This window comes from Phoxinus phoxinus, assembly GCF_949152265.1.
Source record: "Phoxinus phoxinus genome assembly, chromosome: 12".
Classification (NCBI taxonomy): domain Eukaryota; kingdom Metazoa; phylum Chordata; class Actinopteri; order Cypriniformes; family Leuciscidae; genus Phoxinus; species Phoxinus phoxinus.
The window spans coordinates 25,413,842-25,422,410 of record NC_136887.1 but is presented as its reverse complement, the minus strand read 5'-3'; positions in this window follow the sequence as shown (position 1 = coordinate 25,422,410).

Here is an 8,569-nt window from a genome sequence, read left to right as displayed (position 1 = left end):
TATTGAACTTTGACTTCCTTAATGAGCTAACATGAAGATAGCCAGACACAATGACACGAAGACCTATTGAGGAGGATACAAGTCTACAGTCATCGACAGGTTATGATTTAGGTTCCTTTTTAATGCTAAAGTGAAACCAGCATCAGAACAATTAATTGCTGATGGTGGGCGTGGACGACTACTTCAGTAATGTACCCAAGACACATCAATCATTTCCCACAGACCACTCAACCTCTCCATTCATTTTCAGTCCCTTTAATAGACAATTTGTCAGAATGAGTGAATAAAACTGAGAACTTTTACATCTGAAACTTTCCTTAAAATGATTTAATGCGGCCCACTTGTCAAGTGTAAATGGAGGCGATATTTAAAAAGCATTAGTGGAAGAAAAACTGTCACTTTCATAAGACTGCTTTAAATCACTCAAATTTAAGATTACCATTAATATATAAAGGACTGTGCTATCCTGAGGTGGCTTGTATACATTTGAATACATTTTATTATTTTTATTTATTTTTTGATGGTTTGATTTCTTTGATTGATTTCTTTGGTGTGACTTGTCCTTTGGCAACCATAATAAAACTGATGTAAGATAGAGCCACTTTTTTTCTTCAATTCTTCAAATGTTCAGTAATGCTTAACCTGCAGAAAATGTTGATCGTAAACCCCTAAACTCTATAAAATCTGTTTACATATCACTTTCATTTTCTGGAACACTGTTATCAAAATTTGGATTGTGTGATTTTGCTATTTTCTAGAAATAAATAGACATCAAAAGACTGTTATACAATTATATAATTAGAGTATATATATATATACTCTAATTAATTGCAGTAACAAACAAACAAAAATACCTGCAGGTACAAATCAAGTAACCTAACCTAACCTTCATCATCTGCTTGGTTTCATGAGGCATTGGTAAATGCTTTGATGGAGAATACGGAACAAAGTGAGTTAAAAGCATTACTAAGTTTGAGAAAACAAGAATGTTTGTCCGGTTGTGTGTGTGGCTCATGTTTGTGAGTGTGAACAGGACAGTGATGAATTCCTCGCAACAGCCATACATGAGTCTACCACTGCCAAAGAGGTTCACAGGAGGGCCAGTCACCATCACTCACTGAAGCAACAATGCTATATCAAGCCTATGTTCTCTAACTTCACAGAAGACTTACTCACAACTCAGTGAAACTTTCAGTAGTGCAAATGGAACTAAAGCTCTCAGTCTGAGAGCATACACTCAGGTTCATTAATGGACGTGTAATCCACCCTCTTAAAAGCAGACATACAGATGCCATGAGCTATGATTGAGTTTTATAGATCATGACACTGGATGACTCTCTGTAATCAGAAAATCAATGTTAATGTACTTCGGAGCATTGCTCTGTATTTATGGTGACTTCTTTTTGCTTTTCATTTCTCAAACTTATTTTTTTTTTGCTTATGTTGCTGAGCAAGACTGTCAGAGGAGACATTATTATTTGACAGTGTTCAACCGGTTCAAGTCTATTACGCACCCTTTAATAAGAAAAGAAAGGCTGAAGAGTTGATGAAAAGTAAAACTCTCAGAGAATAAAAAAAGAAGAAGAGTGAAGCAATTTAAAAACCAGTTTGGAGAGAACATTTTTTCCGTGCGCATGTCAAGAACCTTTTTTCCCCTTCTGTTCCAATTGTGTGCCATCTAATATTAGTATTTTTATTAATTATCTTAAATTAACTGTCAAAATGGTTAATTAGCATAATTAATGTGGTGTGGCCAAGAAGCTGAGTGGTATTTGAAAAATGTAAAAGCAGCTGAGAGTGACTCAATAGTAAGTTGTCCAAAATACATAATTACAGCAATTAATAAAATTCCGGCCCTGACACCTTTTTTTAAAATAAAGTGATTGAGAAAGTTAGAAGAGATGAGGCTTTTTCTTCTCTATTTGAAGATCTTGGATTCCCAGTTACAGGCCTTAGAAAGTGCTGAATAGTTAACAGTTTTCTTCTTTGCAACACTGAGCTACTGTTTAATGATTTCAGCAACATGTACAGTATATGGTCTTGGTAAGTGTGTATGTGTTTGTGGTGGAGTTTCACTAATAAGAGTTTATTCCTCACCTTGAGTATTATATGACCCATGGGATCAAAGAGGCAGCACAAGCTTTAAGCATCCGTGATAAGCTCTGTTCACATTGGAATGGAACGGAGAAACACTTGGAAGTGAGCCGCACAAATGAGAAAGGGAGAGCAATGGAAAAACAACCAATGAAAAACAAATCAATCTATTCCTTAGAGACTAAAAAGAGAATTCTAAACTTCTTCAATCACAGCTCAGATAGAGTTAAGGCGTTTAAAAGAGGGGGATTCAAACATCATTATTTCATCTGAGAAGTCCAGAGATGGTGGTTCAGGGAGGTCTGAACTGCTTAAACCATAAAATCAAGAGTTTAATTTCAACAGTATTGATTTTAAACCTCTAGGAAGGAATGAGTTCACAGGGTCTGATTCTAATAAGGTGGGGAGTGATGGTTTTGAAGATGATGACTTCATTGATGATGGTGATGGTATTGTTATATACTATAGAACTGCATTGCATGTTCATGTTTGTGAATCTATGGCTCAGTTTATTAACATCCGCTTCGGGTGGTCCAATCAGAGTTGGATGGCGCTAAGTACAAGTCTAGATGGGGTCCAAAACATCTTTTGATCAGGTTAGTAAAATCATACAGAGGTAGTCAGAAATTCATGTGACTGCATTGCATTTGTAGCATACATGCTACTGTGTTTTGATGTGTGCAATTGTTCCCGGATTGTTAAACTTACTTGATTCTATGGAACCCTACTGCATTTGTGTTCATCTTACATCATTTTTGTAATATGCTTAATTTATCTTCTTGTGGTTTTCATTTGTGAAAGCATCCTATGTTCTGGGGTACAACAACTGGGACAGTTCCCTCAAAAGATACAAATATATAGCCTTGAGATTCTGATGCCTTTTACATACAAGTATGCACCCTTCAAATAATAGGTTGCTCAATCAATATAATAGGCACACTTTAGTGGTGATTGTGTAACGTTTATGTGAGTGTACTGCCTCCAATGTAATCACTGCACCATAATAAAAAATAAACAAATTTAAAAAAGACTTAGTTTTCAAGTTGAAATTAAACAGAACATCTGGTATCCAACTGAATGTAGCCACAAAAATCAGGTACGATCCCTTCAAAGAAATTCAAGTGTTAACTAGAGAAATATATAAGACAAACGCTAGTAGCAGGTTTAATGGGTAATTCCAGGTGTGAATCTGTCTGGTCTTTCCACTTGTGGATGTTAAAACCTGGCGTAAACAGGCCCATATGTTTGTGTGCATTTCATATCACTCTTTCTTCTAATAACACATGCTGAATTTAAGCAATTGCTGGCAATTCAAGTGTGTCAATGAGTCTGTAAAGGTGCGTACACATTTGTTTCCAAACACATGTGTGCAAAATATCCTTGGACATCTCTCTCCTGCCTCTTTCATTTCCATACTGGTCCCATATGAGGATTCATAAGCATTCGCAGCAGAAGGTGTTGTTCAGAGTTAAATGATCACAAACAAACTGCCCCTTGATGCTCTATTTCTTTCTTATCTCTCACTATCAATGATATGCTTGCTTAAACATCCATAATATCAAATGCAATTTAATTTTGCACTCTTTTGCATGTTTTCAATTATTGTCCAATCAATCAATCAATCAATCAATCAATCAATCAATCAATCAATCAATCAATCAATCAATCAATCAATCAATCAATCAATCAATCAATCAATATATCTATCTATCTATCTATCTATCTATCTATCTATCTATCTATTATTCGTTTTATGCATTTTTAAACCTCAAACTCACATTTCAAAAAGATAATTAATTAAAACTAAATTGCAAAAACTATTTGTTCTGCAACAATATCAGAATTCAATTTCTGAATTTAAAATGATGCAGCAAAGAGGGACTGATTGAAATTCAAATGTTTTCATTTCACGAGTTCACACTAACAAAAAAAAAAAAGTAAAGGGAGGGGGGACTAGAAGTGAGGAGATGGGGCGGTGGAGGGATGCTGATAAACTGTCAACGCACAGATGTAAGTCTGCTGTAAATATACCTCTTGTCGTTAATTGAGTTGATTAACTGAATACGCTCCTCTTATGTTAATCAGGTTAATTATCTGAACGTGCTCCTCCCGAACTTTGTCAATAAAACATTTAATGAAGTATATTTTCAAGTGACTTGCAATTCAAAGACATATGTTCCTATATTTAGTGACAACCATGTTTGAAAGTAAAAAAATAAAAATAATATATATATATATATATAAGTTTGAACATTTTATGTCTTACAGAAAACTTTATGTGCAACGTAAAGATGAGGTAAAGTTGACACATTGAGAGCGGAGTCCAGATGCATTGCAACACAATAGGACAACGTTTCAACTCGGTGCAGAAATGTGACTTGTTTTTGTGTTTGAGCCCAGGATCAGATGGGAATAATAGGATTACAGACGCTAAGCTTGTGTCAGAATAGATTTAGGTCTTTGCCCACGGCCATGGGGATCACTTAACAAATACTCTACCCCCATCCAGATGACTTAAGCTCTTTACCAAGAAAAAAAACCACACATGCAAATCACAGACATATATTGAAGAGAAGGATGGATAACACACGACTAAAGAATAGTGTGTGGTATGATTGAGTCATTCCACAAGCGGTCTCTTTTTTGTGTGTTCTTTGTTTGCTGAATCTAATTAGCGAACAAATTAATCACTATTGTCTTTAATCTGTTTTGTCATACCAAAATGTTTGCAAATTATGAATACTCACTGTGGTAAAGGTTTAATTGTATCATTAAAGGGACAAATACTGGTCAAGTACAAACCCTAGTCCAAGAGAAAAATCTGTGACTAAAGAAACTCACAGGATTATTATATATATATATATATATATATATATATATATATATATATATATATATATATATATATATATATATGCTCCTGTTGCTCAAATTAAAGCATAGCACTAGCAAACCTAATGTCATGGATTTCACTAGTTAAAAACAAAAACAAAAAAAACACTTAGCAATTGTGGAAAATAGATACAGTAAATTTGGAGATGAAGTAGAATAAAAGGTCACAAAAGTACAAGTTTAGACCGTGGATAAATGCCAAATTCACAAAAAGTACAAGTCATACAGAATGAAATGTGTAACTCAATTCACACTGAAAAACAGAGGAATGCACCGCAATATGTCGGATTTAAATCCATTAGCCTACTCAATAACGAACCAAAATATGATACAACTAACTGGAATACAGCAAAGGCTGAGGTACAAGAGCATTTTTACACCATAAACCGTGAAACTTGCGTACCCAATCCTTTACCAATCACCACGAGGTTCACTCGTCACAGGTGTGATCCAAATAAATCTACAAGAGATTTACACATCAAATGTTCTTTTGGAATCCGCTTCACAACATATTTGCCTATTAAAGATATTGGAGTAATATTTACCAAGAAAGACAATAGTATAAAGCAGTAAATCAGATCGATGTACACAACATGGAGCTCTTCTGTATAGTGAAAATGGCTTCTCTGGTCGCGCACACGTAAAATACAGTACAAGTAATTTTTTTTTCCAGGATTATTTGATGAATAGAAAAAAGACAGAAATGAGGAAATATATTTTATTTGCAACAATGTAGAAGTAAGAGTCTTTGCTGTCGTTGTTGATCAATGTAATGTATTCTTGCCGAATAAAATGATATATTTGATGTTGGGAAGAAGACTATGGCTATGATTCTTGCTGCATCAAAGCAGAAGGTAACTGTACACAGAAATCAAATGGGACCTCAGGCTAGCACCAGCAAAATGAGTTTAATCCACCTTCTGAACCACCCAAGACTTCTGCATAAAGTAAGGGTATTGTCAGAAGTTCCCTGACTTAAGAGATCATGAGCCAAACAATTGGAGGTGAGCTCAATTGCCTTGATTACTTCTCTTACCGAAGCTGGCAGATCTAACAGTATTGACCCAGGCTATTACCAACAGCACTTAAACTAAGCCTGCTAAAGCAAAGAAAAAGAATAGGCTGCTCTTTGCTTTCTCTCTTTCTACTACCCTCTTTTCCAGCTTTCATGCTTTGATAGCAGCTTTCATCCACCATGTGGCCGGAGCTTCGTGCAATAACACCATCTACTCCAATTTCAGTCAGACGCCTCGTCCCACTGTCCTCACCTCCCTCATAAATTCATAAGCGCGGTGTCAGAATGATCAATACGGTTCGCCACCAGTTAGTCCGTTGTTTCCACACTGAGGATTTGCTCTAAGTAACAATTTTAATATGTAAATGTCAGCTTGGATAGCGTTTTAATAAAGAATCATTGGAGCCGCAGCTCATCACCAGCGGCCTGGGCATCAATCATGTCTGGGGGAGCACAGCCATGACAAATAGCTTAAATCTGCACCGCCGCAAACTCCCCCTATTAGCCAATCAAATGGCTGTGGGGAATGAATGGATGACACAAGAGGAATATCCAAGACTTCTCAACACCAGAAAAGAAGGTGTTTTCATTAGCTGGAGCAAAGTGTTGTCGGTGGGGAGTGAAGAGTAGGTAATGAAGTGCAAGAAATAGAGTGTAGTCAGAGCAGAAGGTGTGTTTAATAAGAAGTGAATGACAGCAAGACTGATGAACAGACGGAAGTACCATTCATTCCGTATATCATTCAGCCCAATGTAACAGTAAAAATATGTGGACATTAAGATCTACAAACCTGGACATAAAAATCAAAGAAATCTGCTGTGGAAATTACACACGACCTTAAGGATTGTTCACCCGAAAATTCTGTCATCATTATTGATGATATGGAACACACAAAAAAGATAATTGGACCCCATTGACTTTCATTGCACACATAAACACGTGACATTTTTCAAAATCAAAATCACATACTGTGAGTAGATACTTTTAGATGAGAAACAAACTTTGTGACCATTAAAAAAAGTTATATATGACTGTGTAGACCTGGACGTACTTCATGCATCATGTTGTCATGTGACTTACGGCATTAGTTGTGTTGCTTCACTGCCATTCACAACGCCTCTCCCATGGTCTTACGGTACAGTCAATTGTCCATTAGATCTTGCCGGAAGTGGGAGGTCATCCGGGTACTTTTCACCTATTGTTTTATGAATACTATGAATTCAAACATACTAATATTTTACTTTCTTTCCCTATTATATTAAATTGCATGTTTGGATGCAAGGATTGAGTGGACTGAAGATTTATTCCTCAAAGCAATGTTTAAAGTTCAAATTAAATATAGCATCATATAAATTTACTAATAAAATAAACTTTTATTAGGCTACTAATGCTACTTAGGTTAGCATCTCATCTGAATTTGCATGATGTTCAACAGTTTCAAACATAATAAAACTTTTTAAACAAAGATATACCTTTAAAGGAACATCCAAGCTAGCTTGTTTCCACTAGCTCAAACTGGTATTGATGTGTATTGTCTAACACTGGACTGATTTACATTCCAACACATCCTTCTTTGCCCACTGGAGTCTATATGATGATATGTGTCCATCACATCTGTCATGAGACTGGGAGCGATGGTTCTGTTAACTTTGATGTTTTTGATATAGAGGGACATAACAAATACAGCACTGTTTCCGAGAAACCTGCGCTAGTGTATTAGCCCTCAAAAGCTACTGACAGAATTAGGCCTTTATGAGAAGTCACAGAATATACAGTTTGCTATATCGTGATCCCTTGGTCTCCCCCTGTCTCTCTGAAACCGCCTGGCAGGCGCCCCACATGCGAGCCACTACAAAAACCGCTTGCCATGCAAGAAAGTTGAAAAGCAAACAATTAACTCCCAGAGCTCTGTTAAACCACTTCAGTAAAAGCTTATCAAAACGTTGCGACGGAGCAGCAGGATTTGTCAGACTTTGGAGCAGAGTAGCCCCCCTCATTCCCCCCCCCCCCCCTCCCGGTACCAGAAGGGTTGAGGACATCCATCTCCCTGACAACAACTTATGCAGGAGATTCTTTGTTTCTGCATAACACAAGCAAATGGAGTGCTGCGGGTTTAGACTAGGTCAGTGTAAAGGGAAATTAATGCATACACAACTCAGCAATTACCCACTTGTTTTCCCTATTCTTCCCTTTCATAGTCCATCTAAGAAGACATGCATTTTAGACATATGGCGCTTTGCTTTTGAGAAAGAGGCCGAAATCTGTTCACATGTAAGGAGCTGAGTTATAATACACACATACGCATGCAATCACACACATCAGCTGCCTCAAGCTAGCTGGAACGTAAAAAAAAAAAAAAAAAAAGAGAAATGGAAGTTTGTAACCTGTTTGCAGAGTAAATGTAGTCTACAGGTTGGCAGTGAGGGGGTTAAAAAAATTCATCTGACAATAGAGATGAAAGTATTCATTGTTCTCCATAAAGAAAAAAGTAAAAATAAAGTTGTTTTTATTCTCTCTGTCACTTGGCACAAAACCATTGTGATGTAACAAAAAGGGAGCCATGTTCTA